We start from the raw sequence: 16,932 nt of genomic DNA, 5'->3' as shown, positions 1-16,932 counted from the left end.
AGGTATATTGGAGCAAATAATAGCAGAGAACTTCCCTAATGTGAGGAAGGAAACAGGCATCAAAATCCAGGAGGCACAGAGAACCCCTCTCAAAATCAATAATAATAGGTCAACAGCCCGACATCTAATAGTAAAATTTACGAGTCTCAGAGACAAAGAGAAAATCCTGAAAGCAGCTCGGGAGAAGAGATATGTAACCCAGAATGGTAGAAACATTAGATTGGCAACAGACCTATCCACAGAGACCTGGCAGGCCAGAAAGGACTGGCAAGATATCTTCAGAGCACTAAACGAGAAAAATATGCAGCCAAGAATGCTATATCCAGCTAGGCTGTCACTGAAAATTGAAGGAGAGATAAAAAGCTTCCAGAAGAAACAAAAACTAAAGGAATTTGCAAACACGAAACCAGCCCTCCAAGAAATATTGAAAGGGGTCCTCTAAGCAAAGAGAAAGCCTAAAAGCAGCACAGATCAGAAAGGAACACAGACAACATACAGTTAACAGTCACCTTAAGGCAGTACAATGGCACTAAATTCATACCTTTCAATAGTTACCCTGAATGTAAATGGGCTCAATGCCCCAATCAAAAGACACAGGCTATCAGATTGGATTAAAAAACAAGACCCATCCATATGCTGTCTGCAAGAGACTCATTTTAGACCCAAAGACACCCCCACATTGAAAGTGAGGGGGTGGAAAACATTTTACCATACTAATGGACACCAAAAGAAAGCTGGGGTGGCAATCCTTATAACAGACAAACTAGATTTTAAAACAAAGACTGTAATAAGAGATGAGGAAGGACACTGTATCCTACTTAAAGGGTCTATCCAACAAGAAGATCTAACAATTGTAAATATCTATGCCCCGAACATGGGAGCAGCCAATTATATAAGGCAATTAACAAAAGCAAAGAAACACAATGACAAATATATAATAATAGTGGGGGACTTTAACACCCCCCTGACTGAAATGGACAGGTCATCTAAGCAAAAGATCAACAAGGAAATAAAGACTTCAAATGACACACTGGACCAAATGGACTTCACAGACATATTCAGAACATTCCCTCCCAAAGCAACGGAATACACATTCTTCTCTAGTGCCCATGGAACATTCTCCAGAATTGATCACATCCTAGGTCACAAATCAGGTCTCAACCAGTACCAAAAGATTGGGATCATTCCCTGCATATTTTCAGACCACAATGCTTTGAAACTAGAACTCAACCACAAGAGGAAAGTCGGAAAGAACTCAAATACATGGAGGCTAAAGACCATCCTACTAAAGAATGAATGGGTCAACCAGGAAATTAAAGAAGAATTTAAAAAATTCATGGAAACCAATGAAAATGAAAACACAACTGTCCAAAATCATTGGGATACAGCAAAGGCAGTCCTGAGAGGAAAGTATATAGCAATACAAGCCTTTCTCAAGAAACAAGAAAGGTCTCAAATACACAACCTAACCCTACACCTAAAGGAGCTGGAGAAAGAACGGCAAAGAAAGCCTAAACCCAGCAGGAGAAGAGAAATCATAAAGATCAGAGCAGAAATCAATGAACTAGAAACCACAAGAACAGTAGAACAGATCAACGAAACTAGGAGCTGGTTCTTTGAAAGAATTAACAAGATTGATAAACCCCTGGCCAGACTGATCAAAAAGAAAAGAGAAATGACCCAAATCAACAAAATCATGAATGAAAGAGGAGAGACCACAACCAACACCAAAGAAATACAAACAATTATAAGAACATATTATGAGCAACTCTATGCCAGCAAATTAGATAACCTGAAAGAAATGGGTGCATTCCTAGAGATGCATCAACTACCAAAATTGAACCAGGAAGAAATAGAAAACCTGAACAGACCTATAACCACTAAGGAAATTGAAGCAGTCATCAAAAATCTCCCAAGAAACAAAAGCCCAGGGCCAGATGGCTTCCCAGGAGAATTCTATCAGACACTTAAAGAAGAATTAATACCTATTCTCCTGAAACTGTTCCAAAAAATAGAAATGGAAGGAAAACTTCCGAACTCATTTTATGAGGCCAGCATTACCTTTATCCCAAAACCAGACAAAGACCCCATCAAAAAGGAGAATTACAGACCAATACCCTTGATGAACATGGATGCAAAAATTCTCACCAAAATACTAGCCAATAGGATCCAACAGTACATTAAAAGGATTATTCACCACGACCAAATGGGATTTATCCCTGGGCTGCAAGGCTGGTTCAACATCCGCAAATCAGTCAACGTGATACAATACATTAACAAAAGAAAGAACAAGAATCATAGGATCCTCTCAATAGATGCAGAAAAAGCATTTGACAAAGTACAGCATCCTTTCTTGATCAAAACTCTTCAGAGTTAGGGTTAGAGGGCACATACCTCAATATGATAAAAGCCGACTATGAAAAACCTACAGCGAATATCATTCTCAATGGGGAAGGGCTGAGAGCTTTTCCCCTAAGGTCAGGAACGCCTCAGGGATGTCCACTCTCACCACTGCTATTCAACATAGTATTTGAAGTCCTAGCCACAAAAATTAACAAGTCAGGGAATGACAGATGTTGGCGGGGATGTGGAGAAAGGGGTACACTCCTACACTGTTGGTGGGAATGCAAGCTCGTGCAACCCCTGTGGAAAACAGTATGGAGGTTCCTCAAACAGTTGAAATTAGAGCTACCATTCGATCCAGCAATTGCACTACTGGGTATTTACCCCAAAGCTACAAATGTAGGGACCCGAAGGGGTACGTGCACCCCAATGTTTATAGCAGCAATGTCCACAATAGCCAAACTGTGGAAAGAGCCAAGATGTCCATCGACGGATGAATGGATAAAGAAGAGGTGGTATATATACACAATGGCATATTATGCAGCCATCAAAAGGAATGAGATCTTGCCATTTGCAACGACGTGGATGGAACTGGAGGGTGTTATGCTGAGTGAAATAAGTCAATCAGAGAAAGACATGTATCATATGACCTCACTGATATGAGGAATTCTTAATCTCAGGAACAAACTGAGGGTTGCTGGAGTGGTTGGGCGTGGGAGGGTTGGGGTGGCTGGGTGATGGACATTGGGGAAGATATGTGCTACGGTGAGCACTGTGAATTGTGTAAGACTGTTGAATCACAGATCTGTACTTCTGAAACAAATAACGCAACATATTTTAAGAAAAAAGAAAAAGAAGATAGCAGGAGAGGAAGAATGAAGGGGAGTAAGTCAGAGGGGGAGACGAACCAGGAGAGATGATGGACTCTGAAAAACAAACTGAGGTTTCTGGAGGGGAGGAGGGTGGGGGGATGGGTTAGCCTGGTGATGGGTATTGAGGAGGGCACATTCTGCGTGGAGCACTGGGTGTTATGCACAAACAATGAATCATGGAACACTACATCAAAAACTAATTATGTAATGTATGGTGATTAACATAACAATAAATATTTTTTAAAAATGACAAGGTTTTCTTGCATTGTTAGTGTACTCTTTTTTTTTAAAGATTTTATTTATTTTTTTGAGAGAGAGATACAGGGAGAGAGGGAACAGAAGCAGGGGGAGTGGGAGAGGGAGAAGAAGCGGGCTTTCTGCGGAGCAGGGAGCCTGATGCGGGCCTAGATCCTAGGGCCCTGGGATCATGACCTGAGCCAAAGGCAGATGTTTGACGACTGAGCCACCCAGGCGCTCTCCCAGATTTTATTTTTTAAATAATCTCTACACCGAACCTGGGGCTCGAACTCACAACCCCGAGATCAAGAGTCGTGCTTTCTACCGACTGAGCCAGCCAGGTGCCCCTGGAATGTCATCTCGAGGAGACACATGCATAGACTCAGATATGATGGGACTGCTTTAAGAAAGTCAGATTGACTTTATGGAGCCAATAAAGCCCCTTGGAAATGTTGGCCTGATAACCTTGCTTAGAGAGGTCTCCTCAACCTTACCAGGTGAGTAAAGAGTGCCTCCTCCTGGCAGATGCAGGAACTTCAGGAAATTTGGAGGGCCTCAAGAAGAGAGGAATTCACCCAAATCTACAGGTCTTGCAGGCGAATCTGATGGCAAATATTTGGCTTGGTTCTCGCTTTAAAAAGGTAGTTAAAGGATCAATCTAAAATTCCTTATAAAAAGCTCCATCAAAGCAGATTTAAAAGAAGGAAAGGAAAGAAAAGGAAAGGAAAGGAAAGGAAAAAGAAAAGAGAAAAAAGACCCCATATATGGTCAACTGCTATTCTTGCTGTCCCTACGTAGATGATTAGGCCAAGTTTGTTAAAACTAGACTTGTTTTTCACAGACCTGTACCTCTGAAACAAATAATGCAATATATGGTAAGAAAAAAGAAGAGAGCAGGAGGGGAAGAATGAAGAGGGGGAAATCGGAGGGGGAGAAGAACCATGAGAGACGATGGACTCTGAGAAACAAACCGAGGGTTCTAGAGGGGAGCGGGTGGAGGGATGGGTTAGCCTGGTGATGGGTATTAAAGAGGGCACATTCTGCGTGGAGCACTGGGTGTTATGCACAAACAATGAATCATGGAACACTACATCAAAAACTAATGATGTAATGTTTGGTGATTAACATAACAATAAAAATTTTAAAAAAAAGAACTAACACGGTCCTTTTTCCTGAAGTCTGGCAAATGAAAGCTGGACAACTTGAAATAAACTTCAGGGAAATGACCACAATAACTCATATATAGACAATCTTTGTGCCTGTTGCTCTATGAGTCACTCTAAATGAGACATTTGAACTATACACCAGAAAAATCTGTCTGATTGCCCCTGCCCACTCCCCTCTACTGGAGGATGCTTCAAGCCTGACATCTAGAGACCTTCTCACTGGCAGCACTCTGGACTTAGACACTGGGTGTATCCTTCGTTCCAACCATGAACCAGTGTTTTCCTTTTGTTTCCATAGAAATGCCTCTTCTTAACTATCAGATCACTTGCTGAATAAGGCAGAGTCTACGATCCTTAATTCCACCTTGCTGCACCTGTATTAACTCCTCTTTGGAAAATAGGAACCCATATAAATAGGGGCACCTGGCTGGCTCAGCTGGTAGAACATGCGACTCGATCTCGGGGTTGTGAGTTCGAGCCCCACATTGGGTGTAGAGATTACTTACTAGAAATCTTTAAAGAAAAAAAGAAAAAAGAACCCATGTAAATAAAATCAAACACTAAGCTACTTGGCTATAAGAAGCCCTTCACCACCACAACCCCCCCCCCCAGGGGAGGGGCTCAGACTAATTTACTGATCTGTATTCTTGGATACCCACTGGATATCAGATCAATTTGAGAGAGAATGAGAGAATTGGGTTTGACTATACTGTTACTATTCATTAGACTACACTTGGGGATAACATCAATGGTGTCATGTAGTACCAAACCATGTAGAAAAATACCCAAGTTCTCAGATAAGGAACTATCTCTGAGAACCCCTCCATTAGCACAAGGGACCAAAAGTTGCGACCTGCAGTATCTCAGATCCTTCCATTCCAAAGCCTCTACTGCACCCTAATTCAGCTTGAAGCAGTTAAAGAAGGCAGACCTCTGCCAATGTTTCATAGAAATGGAATGCAGGATTGACAAGGGGAAATTATAACAGGGAAAAATGTAGCATGTCTGACTCCCTGTTATTTTTATTCCCTTTTAACCTGTAGGTTAAAAACTTCTGTTTAGCCCTGAACATAGCCATGTCACAGCTAAGATTTACCAAAACTGTTGTTTACCCAAAACCTACCTCCCCCGAGGAGATACAAGAATAGCCACAGCCATCATCATCCCAATTCCCTAAGACTGAGGCATGATCACAACTTGGTCATGGAGGGAGGGACTGAAACCATGCCCTATAAGGTTAATGAAGTTGATGCTAGCAGAAAGCTTAAAGCTTGTTTTTCAGGGAACTGTTTCCCCCTAATCAGCTATTGTGTCTTTTCAAGCCCTGCTACCAAATACTGGCTGTCTCTGCAGAAGTCTGGACTCAAGGTCAACTGATAATGGCTGCAGCCTATGAACAAGGAAGGTCCTGATTCCTTACCTGAGAAAAGGAGCCTCAGACCCCATCCAGGTTGTGCCAGCTCTCAGAGCATGCCCACAGCCTCTTCTCCTTGTCCTCAGATAACCTCCTGACATCAGGGACTCAGTTTTGCCTCATTCAGATGTCAGGTCTCCACCCCGAAGTAAACATGGGAATCTATGGTACATATGTTTCCTGAATGTACATGCTCCATCTTTCGCCATGAATAATCATAAATGTCCCTGCCCTTTTCCTTTTTGAAGTTTGATTGTTTGTTTTTATTTATTTATTTCAGAGAGAGAGACACACAGAGAGAGAGAGAGACAGAGAGACAGAGAGAGAGACAGAGAGCTTGCATGCATGGGTGGGTGGAGGGGCAGAGGGAGAGGGAGAAGACTCCCCATTGAGCAGGGAGCCCCAGAGGGGTGGGGCTTGATCCCAGTACCCTGAGATCATGACCTGAGCTAAAGGCAGATGTTCAACCGGCAGCCACCCAGGCGCCCCTCCATTACATTTTTTTTAAAGAGATAAACATTACATACTTTATGTTTTAAAATTCATTCATTCATTCATTTTTCATCATCTGTAGTCCCAATGTATAGAGATTGAACTCAGGACCCTGACTGAGATCAAAAGAGTCATGTGCTCTTCTGACGGAGCCACCCAGGTGCTCCTTCCATTCCATATTTCAAACTATCCTGGGATCACGGCTCAGAGTCACAATTGGCCCAATGAGACTCACACTCACCCCTCCGTGCAGAGGTGCCATCTGTGGGGCTGGTTCATGTTTGTCCATCTTCCTTCCTCCTCTTACTGGACAGAAGGCGGTGTGCGAAAACAGCCAGTGACTATGTGGAATGAGACTGAGGATTTCCCTTGGGAAGCAGGTGGGAGAGGGAGGACAAGTCGATGGAGAATCAAGAAACTTTTTTTTTTTTAAGATTGTATTTATTTATTTGACAGAGAGAGACACAGCGAGAGAGGGAACACAAGCAGGGGGAGTGGGAGAGGAAGAAGCGGGCTTCCCGCGGAGCAGGGAGCCTGATGTGGGGCTCGATCCCAGGACCCTGGGACCATGACCTGAGCTGAAGGCAGATGCTTAATGACTGAGCCACCCAGGTGCCCCAATAATCAGTAAACTGTTTAATGTTGCTGTAGAGGAGTGTGTTTGCTGGGCCCGTAACTCGGTGGATGAGTTGGAACTGTTCCTGTCAGGCCTCCCTTAGCCCTTAGCCCTTAGCCCTTAGCCCTTAGCCCTTATCACTCCATGCTTGTGTTTGGCCTCTGACCGTTAAGACACCACCATCATGTGTTCAAGGTCCTCCTCAGACTCAGCCAGCCACACCATGTCACACCCTCCTACCTGCACACCCACCCCTGGAAGGCATTATAGTAAGACGTCATCCCCCACATTCATGATTCCCAAAGGGTTTACTGGAGTTTCCTGGGTTAGGAAAAAGAGGGGACTCTTTTTGCCCCCAGAAGAGGTGAGCTCTTCAGACACCCTCTTTCCCCTTCCTTTCCTCCCTCCCTTTCCTCCCTCCCTCCTTTACCTCTCCAAAGTTTGCAAGCTGCAGCCTAAGGGTTGGGGGGAGTTAAAGAAAGCCATTGAATGGAGAGAAGCCCCAGGCTCTGACTTTAACAGAAAGCTTTCTGCATTTGAATGAAACGATTGAATGAGGCCCATTAGAATGGATCACCCTGAACCTCCCTTCAGCCGCCCTATCCCCAACCCCACCCCCCCACCCCCGCCAACCGAAGTCCTCTGGTAGAATTGGAACAGTGGGGGGGGGGGGGGGCTGTCCATCCTAAGTGGTGAATTAGGCCCCTGGTCCATAGGAAAAAAATCATGCATGGGTACAGATGAGTCGGTAGCTCAGGCAAAGTGGTCAAAGTGTTGGCAAGATTTCTGTGGGTGAGGGGAGATTTGTTCTGGGAACACCCTCCCACATACATCTCTGGCTGAGAAGAGGGCAGGAGAGCCCTGTAGGGGGGTTGGGGGGTGGGGCGGGACCCAGATCTGGAGCTCAGAGTGGACTATAGCCGCTGCCTGCCCGGATGTGGGTGTGCGTGCGTGTGCGTAGGGGGGGGGCGCTGAGGGCTAAGGGCTGAGGGTGGTGGGGTCTGCTCACGCTGACTCCTGCAACTCAATTGATTCTGGGAACCTTCTGTTGTTTCTGCTGAGGTGCCAGGTGCGGCGATGACCAAAGCTAAACTCCTCTCTTTGCCTAGTTCTTGAAAGGCCTGATTCTCCTGTTTTCTTGTTAAATGGACTGACCCCTGCCCCCTCCCATCCTGCCAGGCCCCTTGTGCAAATACTTCCACTTGAAGAGTTCTTTCACCATATCCAGAAAATAAACAAACAACACCCACCCACACCCACCGCATTGTCACAAATACCTAAGAAAGAAAAATCTACCTGGTCTCCTTCTGCCTCAAGGCACTTTAGAGAGTCACTCTTTTAGACACACCTTAGGCTCAATTACAGGCTGCTGTCTCCCTTTCTCTGGCACAATTCCATCCCTGGAGGAGCCCCATATCGCATCTGCAGCCATGAGCTGGAGACAGTATGCTCAAGTGACCGGGTGGTAGCACCGTAACTTTGAAATGACCTACACCCCAAGTCATCCATAAACATGGTCCCTGGAAATCTTTGACATTCACGTGCCTCTGATGAAATCATTGCTTTGGAAACTCCAGCATCCATAGCCAATCTTGTCCATGTTCTGCTAATCTTTGCTCGCCCTCCGTTCGCCTGATATTTTGCCTGATTGTTTACAGAGAAATTAGATCCCATCGGCAAGAGCTGAATCCGAATCCTCTGCTCACCCCACGACGGAAAAGAATATGCACAGGTCTGCATCCCTCTTGTCCTTCTCCACCATGTCAGAAGAAAAGGTGGCCCTCCCTCCTCCCATCAAAACCCAAACCCGAGATGACTTAGATATAAAGGAAACCAGAATACTGTTTTGAACTATAGACACTTGTAAAAACTAGAAGCAGCAGCAGCAAGCAAGCAAGCACACGAACCACCCCCCCCACACACACAGGTGCAAGGAGGGTGCGCTGACTCTCCCCCTTTTCTCCCCAGAAATCCCCCTGGAAGATGTCCTCCCTATGCCAGAAGGGGAGTGAGTGACGTTCTTTTCTTTCTTTCCTTTTTTAATTATTTTTTTTAAAGACTTTTATTTATTTGAGAGAAGGGGTGGGGGGAGGGAGAGAGAGAGAGAGAGGGAAGCAGACTCTCTGCTGAGCAGGGAGGCCGATGTGGGCCTGGATCCCAGGACCCTGAGATCAGGACCTGAGCCGAAGGCAGACAGACGGTTCACGGATCGAGCCAGCCAGGCGCCCCAGCTTCCTTGTTTCTTTGTCTGCCTGCTTGCCTGCGTGTTGGCTCTGTGGATGTCTGACGCCTGTCCTCTGATTTCTGGGGGAGGTGGGCCATCTTTCCTCCTTTGAACGGCCTTTGCGCATTTGTCAAACTTCTGTTGGGCTTGGGCCTATCTGTTTGGGTATCTGTTCCGTTCCATCCATTTGAAATGTCTCTTTGTCCGCCAATATCACAGGGTCTCTATCGCCTCTCTATATAAGCATTAAACGGGGGGGGGGGGGAACACTTTATTTCCTGAGTTTTGTTTTGTTTTCATTTGTTTTCTTTGAAATCACCATAGCGATTCTAATTCCTTTTGCCTGTCTGCTTGTTTATGTAATCTCTACACCCATCCAGTGTGGTGCCGGCACTCACGACCCCCGCAGATCAAGAGTCGCGGTCGCGTGGGCCTCCGACCGAGCCAGCCAGGTGCCCTGAAATACGTGTACTTGAAAAACAAATGTGAAGCCTGAACCCGTGAACTTTTTTTTTTTTTAGCTGCACCCGTGAAGATTTTACTGCGATACCTACTTTTGATCGTCGCACACTTGAGTTGAGGCCGTACTGGTAAAGAACGTACTTTAGCCAACTCAGGAAGAAATCAGCTTTAAAGGAAAACCTTCTTTTCAAATTTGTGATGTTTGGTCCATTCTCTCAACTCGATCGATGTCCAGCCTTCAGAGCCAGCTACATTATTTGCTTGGTTTCTCTCTCGTCTGTGTTTCCTCGTGTACTTTCCTAATGCTCAGGGTTTATGGTTTACAGAGAACAGTTTTCAGCCTGGTGTGTGTGGGGGCGGGGGAAATGTTGTGAAGTGGGATCAGTGATTCACGCAGGTAAGGAGGCAAAGAGAAAGGCTTGGTTGGAAACGAAACCATTAAAGGCCCATGTTGAAATGGTGAAGTTTAACGTAGTAAGAGTTACCTTTAATCAAACTAATTCTTGCTGGAGGCTGCTTCTGCTCTCTCCTCCCTGGATAGGGCAGTAAAGTTTCTTCAAGGTCCCTAATGGACACAGAAAGCATTCACATGCCTTAGCACCTATGGATGGGGCTCTGTTGCCCTCTAGTGTCCTATCCTCTGCTACTGCTGTTCCTGGTTTCCTCTGACGATGTCATCATCACAGGTATCTACATTAAGAGTGAGATCCCTGGGAGGCGGAGCAAGATGGCGGAGGAGTAGGAGACCTGGTTTCGTCTGGTCTCAGGAATTCAGCTGAATAGGGATCAAACCATTCTGAACACCTACGAACTCAACAGGAGATCGAACAGGACAGTAGCAACAACTCTCTGAACAGAGAAGCGACCACTTACTGGAAGGTACGGCGTGCGGAGAAGTGAATCCGAGGCGATACTCGGGAGGATAGACGGCGGGGGAGGGGCCTCCGCCGACCGCTTCTGGCAAGTGATAGAGCCGCGGAGCACAAAATCGGACCTTTTAGAAGTTGGCTCGGCGGAGGGACGTCGCTGCAGTGGCTAAGCGGGGGGTGGAATCCTCCCGGAACAGTGTGGTCTCAGGACCCTTGGGGTCACAGAGAGACCGGGGGTGCCTGAGTGCACCAGAGCTCCCAGGTATCAGAGCAGGGAAGCCGGCTGCAGAGACGGAGCAGAGTCGCGGGCTCTCAGCTCGGGGTTGCCATAAACTGTGATCTGCGGCCCAGTCGGGGCACGGCTCCCCCAGCAGGGACCCAACAAGCAGCAGATCCGGGGAGACTCCCCTTCCTTCCCGGGGAGGAGCGGTGCGGGAACGCACTGCAGGGATCTGCTGGGTTTGGAGACTCCGCGCGGGGTCGGGTGCCAGAGATAGCAACGCTCGGTCACAGGCCGGGTGAGCACGGAGTGCGGCCGGAGACCGGGGACACGGAAGTGACTGCTTTTCTCTGGGGGCACACTGAGGAGCGGGGCCCCGAGTTCTCAGCTCCTCCGAGTGGAGATTGGGAGGCCACCATTTCTGCCCTGGTCCTCCAAAGCTGTACCGAGAGCTTGCAGGGAACAAAAGCTCCTGAGAGCAAACCGGAGCAGCTTCCTTAGCCCGGACCGGCAAGGGCGGGGCAATTCCGCCTCCGGCAAAGACATTTGGAAACCACAGCAACAGGCCCCTCCCCCAGAAGATCGGCACAAACAGCCAGCAAGCCAACACCAAGTTGATCGATCAAGGAGAATAGGAGAACTCCAGCGCTAGGGGAATAATGCACATAGATTCGTGGCTTTTTTTTTTTTTTTACCATGATTCATTATTTCATCAAAGTTAATTTTTGTTGACTGGTTTTTTTTATTTTTCTTTTTCCCTTTTTCAACCAACATCTTATAAATCCCTTTTTTAAAAAAAAAAAAAACATTTTTTATTTTTCATTTTTAGAGACATATTTTATCCCTTCATAGTAGTTACCCTTATTTTTGGCATATATATATAAGTTGTTCTCTCTTTAAAATTTTGAGGTACAGTTTCTTCTAACAGATCAAAATATACCCTAAATCACTAGTGTATGACTTCGCTCTAGTCTCCTGCCTGATCACATTCTCTCCCTTTTTCCTTTTTTTTTTTTCTTAAATCTTCTTTCTTTCTTCAAACAACTTATCTTACCAAGTCCTTTTATAAAATCTTTTATAATTTTCATCTTTACAGTCATCTTCCATCCCTTCATTGTATCAACCCTTATTTTGTACATATATGTCTTTCTTCCTTTAAAATTTTAGGAGGCACTTTTTTCTAACAGACCAAAATACGCCCAAAATCTAGTGTGTGGCACTGATCTATGCACTAGCCTGATCATATTTGATCATATTCTGCCTTTTTTGTATTGTTTTGTTTTTGTTTTTATCTTTTTTTTTCTTTTTCTCTTTCTTTTTTCTTTCTTTCCCTTTCTTTTCCCCTGGTTTCAGGTCTTTTCTGATTTGTATACAGTATATTTGCTGGGGACGTTGTAAACCTGTTAGCATTTTATTCTCTCATTCATCTATTCTCTGGACAAAATGACAAGACGAAAGAAATCACCTCAGCAAAAAGAACAAGAGGTAGTACCGTCAGCCAGGGACCTACTCAATACGGACATTAGTACGATGTCGAACCTAGAGTTCAAAATCATGACTTTAAAGATACTAGCTGGGCTTGAAAAAAGCGTGGAAGTTATTAGAGAAACCCTTTCTGGAGAAATAAAAGAACTAAAATCTAACCAAATCGAAATCAAAAAGGCTATTGATGAGGTGCAATCAAAAATGGGGGCACTAAATGCTAGGATAAATGAGACAGAAGAGAGAATCAACGATATAGAAGACCAAATGATGGAAAATAAAGAGGCCGAGAAAAAGAGAGAGAAACAACTACAGGATCACGAGGGCAGAATTCAAGAGATAAGTGATATGATAAGACGAAACAACATTAGAATAATTGGGATCCCAGAAGAAGAAGAGAGAGAGAGGGGCAGAAGGTATATTGGAGCAAATTATAGCAGAGAACTTCCCTAATGTGAGGAAGGAAACAGGCATTAAAATCCAGGAGGCACAGAGAACCCCTCTCAAAATCAATAATAATAGGTCAACTCCCCGACATTTAAGAGTAAAACTTACGAGTCTCAGAGACAAAGAGAAAATCCTGAAAGAAGCTCGGGAGAAGAGATATGTAACCTACAATGGTAGAAACATTAGATTGGCAACAGACCTATCCACAGAGACCTGGCAGGCCAGAAAGGACTGGCAAGATATCTTCAGAGCACTAAATGAGAAATATATGCAGCCAAGAATACTATATCCAGCTAGGCTATCATTGAAAATAGAAGGAGAGATAAAAAGCTTCCAGAACAAACAAAAACTAAAGGAATTTGCAAACACGAAACCAGCCCTCCAAGAAATATTGAGAGGGGTCCTCTAAGCAAAGAGAGAACCTAAAAGCAGCAAAGAGCAGAAACGAACACAGACAACAGACAGTTAACAGTCACCTTACAGGTAATACAATGGCACTAAATTCATACCTTTCAATAGTTACCCTGAATGTAAATGGGCTCAATGCCCCAATCAAAAGACACAGGCTATCAGATTGGATTAAAAAACAAGACCCATCAATATGCTGTCTGCAAGAGACTCATTTTAGACCCAAAGACACCCCCAGATTGAAAGTGGGGGGGTGGAAAACCATTTACCATGCTAATGGACACCAAAAGAAAGCTGGGGTGGCAATCCTTATATCAGACAAACTAGACTTTAAAACAAAGACTGTAATAAGAGATGAGGAAGGACACTATATCCTACTTAAAGGGTCTATCCAACAAGATCTAACAATTGTAAATATCTATGCCCCGAACATGGGAGCAGCCAATTATATAAGGCAATTAATCACAAAAGCAAAGAAACACATTGACAACAATACAATAATAGTGGGGGACTTTAACACCCCTCTGACTGAAATGGACAGATCATCTAAGCAAAAGATCAACAAGGAAATAAAGACTTTAAATGACACACTGGACCAAATGGACTTCACAGACATATTCAGAACATTCCATCCCAAGCAAAGGAATACACATTCTTCTCTAGTGCCCATGGAACATTCTCCAGAATGGATCACATCCTAGGTCACAAATCAGGTCTCAATCGGTACCAAAAGATTGGGATCATTCCCTGCATATTTTCAGACCACAATGCTTTGAAACTAGAACTCAACCACAAGAGGAAAGTCGGAAAGAACTCAAATACATGGAGGCTAAAGACCATCCTACTAAAGAATGAATGGGTCAACCAAGAAATTAAAGAAGAATTAAAAAAATTCATGGAAACCAATGAAAATGAAAACACAACTGTTCAAAATCTTTGGGATACAGCAAAGGCAGTCCTGAGAGGAAAGTATATAGCAATACAAGCCTTTCTCAAGAAACAAGAAAGGTCTCAAATACACAACCTAACCCTACACCTAAAGGAGCTGGAGAAAGAACGGCAAAGAAAGCCTAAACTCAGCAGGAGAAGAGAAATCATAAAGATCAGAGCAGAAATCAATGAACTAGAAACCACAAGAACAGTAGAACAGATCAACGAAACTAGGAGCTGGTTCTTTGAAAGAATTAACAAGATTGAAAAACCCCTGGCCAGACTGATCAAAAAGAAAAGAGAAATGACCCAAATCCACAAAATCATGAATGAAAGAGGAGAGATCACAACCAACACCAAAGAAATACAAACAATTATAAGAACATATTATGAGCAACTCTATGCCAGCAAATTAGATAACCTGGAAGAAGTGGGTGCATTCCTAGAGATGTATCTACTACCAAAATTGAACCAGGAAGAAATAGAAAACCTGAACAGACCTATAACCACTAAGGAAATTGAAACAGTCATCAAAAATCTCCCAAGAAACAAAAGCCCAGGACCAGATGGCTTCCCAGGGGAATTCTATCAGACATTTCAAGAAGAATTAATACCTATTCTCCTGAAACTGTTCCAAAAAATAGAAATGGAAGGGAAACTTCCAAACTCATTTTATGAGGCCAGCATTACCTTGATCCCAAAACCAGACAAAGACCCCATCAAAAAAGAGAATTACAGACCAATATCCTTGATGAACATGGATGCAAAAATTCTCACCAAAATACTAGCCAATAGGATCCAACAGTACATTAAAAGGATTATTCACCACGACCAAGTGGGATTTATCCCTGGGCTGCAAGGCTGGTTCAACATCCGCAAATCAATCAACGTGATACAATACATTAACAAAAGAAAGAACAAGAATCATAGGATCCTCTCAATAGAGGCAGAAAAAGCATTTGACAAAGTACAGCATCCTTTCTTGATCAAAACTCTTCAGAGTATAGGGATAGAGGGTACATACCTCAATATCATAAAAGCCATCTATGAAAAACCTACAGCGAATATCATTCTCAATGGGGAAAGGCTGAGAGCTTTTCCTCTAAGGTCAGGAACGTGGCAGGGATGTCCACTGTCACCACTGCTATTCAACATAGTATTAGAAGTCCTAGCCACAGCAATCAGACAACAAAAAGAAATCAAAGGCATCCAAATCGGCAAAGAGGAAGTCAAACTCTCACTCTTTGCAGATGATATGACACTGTATGTGGAAAACCCAAAAGACTCCACCCCAAAACTGCTAGAACTCATACAGGAATTCAGTAAAGTAGCAGGATATAAAATCAATGCACAGAAATCAGTGGCATTCCTATACACCAACAACAAGACAGAAGAGAGACAAATCAAGGAGTCGATCCCATTCACAATTGCTCCCAAAACCATTAGATACCTAGGAATAAATCTAACCAAAGAGGCAAAGGATCTGTACTCAGAAAACTATAAAATACTCATGAAAGGAATTGAGGAAGACACAAAGAAATGGAAAACGTTCCATGCTCATGGATTGGAAGAACAAACATTGTGAAGATGTCAGTGCTACCTAGAGCAATCTACACATTCAATGCAATCCCAAACAAAATACCATCCACCTTTTTCAAAGAAATGGAACAAATAATCTAAAATTTGTATGGAACCAGAAGAGACCCCGAATAGCCAGACGAATATTGAAAAAGAAAAGCAAAGCTGGCAGCATCACAATTCCGGACTTCCAGCTCTATTACAAAGCTGTCATCATCAAGACAGTATGGTACTGGCACAAAAACAGACACATAGATCAATGGAACAGAATTGATAGCCCAGAAATGGACCCTCAACTCTCTGGTCAACTCATCTTTGACAAAGCAGGAAAGAATGTCCCATGGAAAAAATACAGTCTCTTCAACAAATGGTGTTGGGAAAATTGGACAGCCACATGCAGAAGAATGAAACTGGACCATTTCCTTACACCACACACAAAAATAGACTCCAAATGGTTGAAAGACCTAAACGTGAGAGAGGAGTCCATCCAAATCCTAAAGGAGAACACAGGCAGCAAGCTCTTCGACCTCAGCCGCAGCAACTTCTTCCTAGAAACATCACCAAAGGCAAGGGAAGCCAGGGCAAAAATGAACTATTGGGATTTCATCAAGATAAAAAGCTTTTGCACAGCAAAAGAAACAGTCCACAAAACCAAAAGGCAACCGACAGAATGGGAGAAAATATTTGCAAATGACGTATCAGATAGAGGGCTAGTATCCAAAATCTCTAAAGAACGTATCCAACTCAACACCCAAAGAACAAATAATCCAATCAAGAAATGGGCAGAAGACATGAACAGACATTTTTCCAAAGAAGACATCCAAATGGCCAACAGGCACATGAAAAAGTGCTCCACATCGCTCGGCATCGGGGAAATCCAAATCAAAACCTCAGTAAGATACTACCTCACACCAGTCAGAATGGCTAAAATTAACAAGTCAGGAAACGACAGATGTTGGCGGGGATGTGGAGAAAGGGGAACCCTCCTACCCTGTTGGTGGGAATGCAAGCTGGTGCAACCACTCTGGAAAACAGTATGGAGGTTCCTCAAACAGTTGAAATTAGAGCTACCATATGATCCAGCAATGGCACTCCTGGGTATTTACCACAAAGATACAAATGTAGGGATCCGAAGGGGACGTGCACCCCAATGTTTATAGCAGCAATGTCCA

General features: G+C 44.0%; 1 pseudogene; it reads right to left on the bottom strand.

Moving 5' to 3' along the window:
• The window catches only part of LOC114203135 (52 kDa repressor of the inhibitor of the protein kinase-like), a 99,013-nt pseudogene that overhangs the window by 24,236 nt on the left and 57,845 nt on the right, over positions 1–16,932 (bottom strand).

This window comes from Eumetopias jubatus, unplaced genomic scaffold, assembly GCF_037043125.1.
Source record: "Eumetopias jubatus isolate StellerSeaLion01/CBP00866 unplaced genomic scaffold, mEumJub1_p1.0 scaffold_10, whole genome shotgun sequence".
NCBI lineage: Eukaryota > Metazoa > Chordata > Mammalia > Carnivora > Otariidae > Eumetopias > Eumetopias jubatus.
This window is presented reverse-complemented; position numbering and strand designations above follow the sequence as displayed.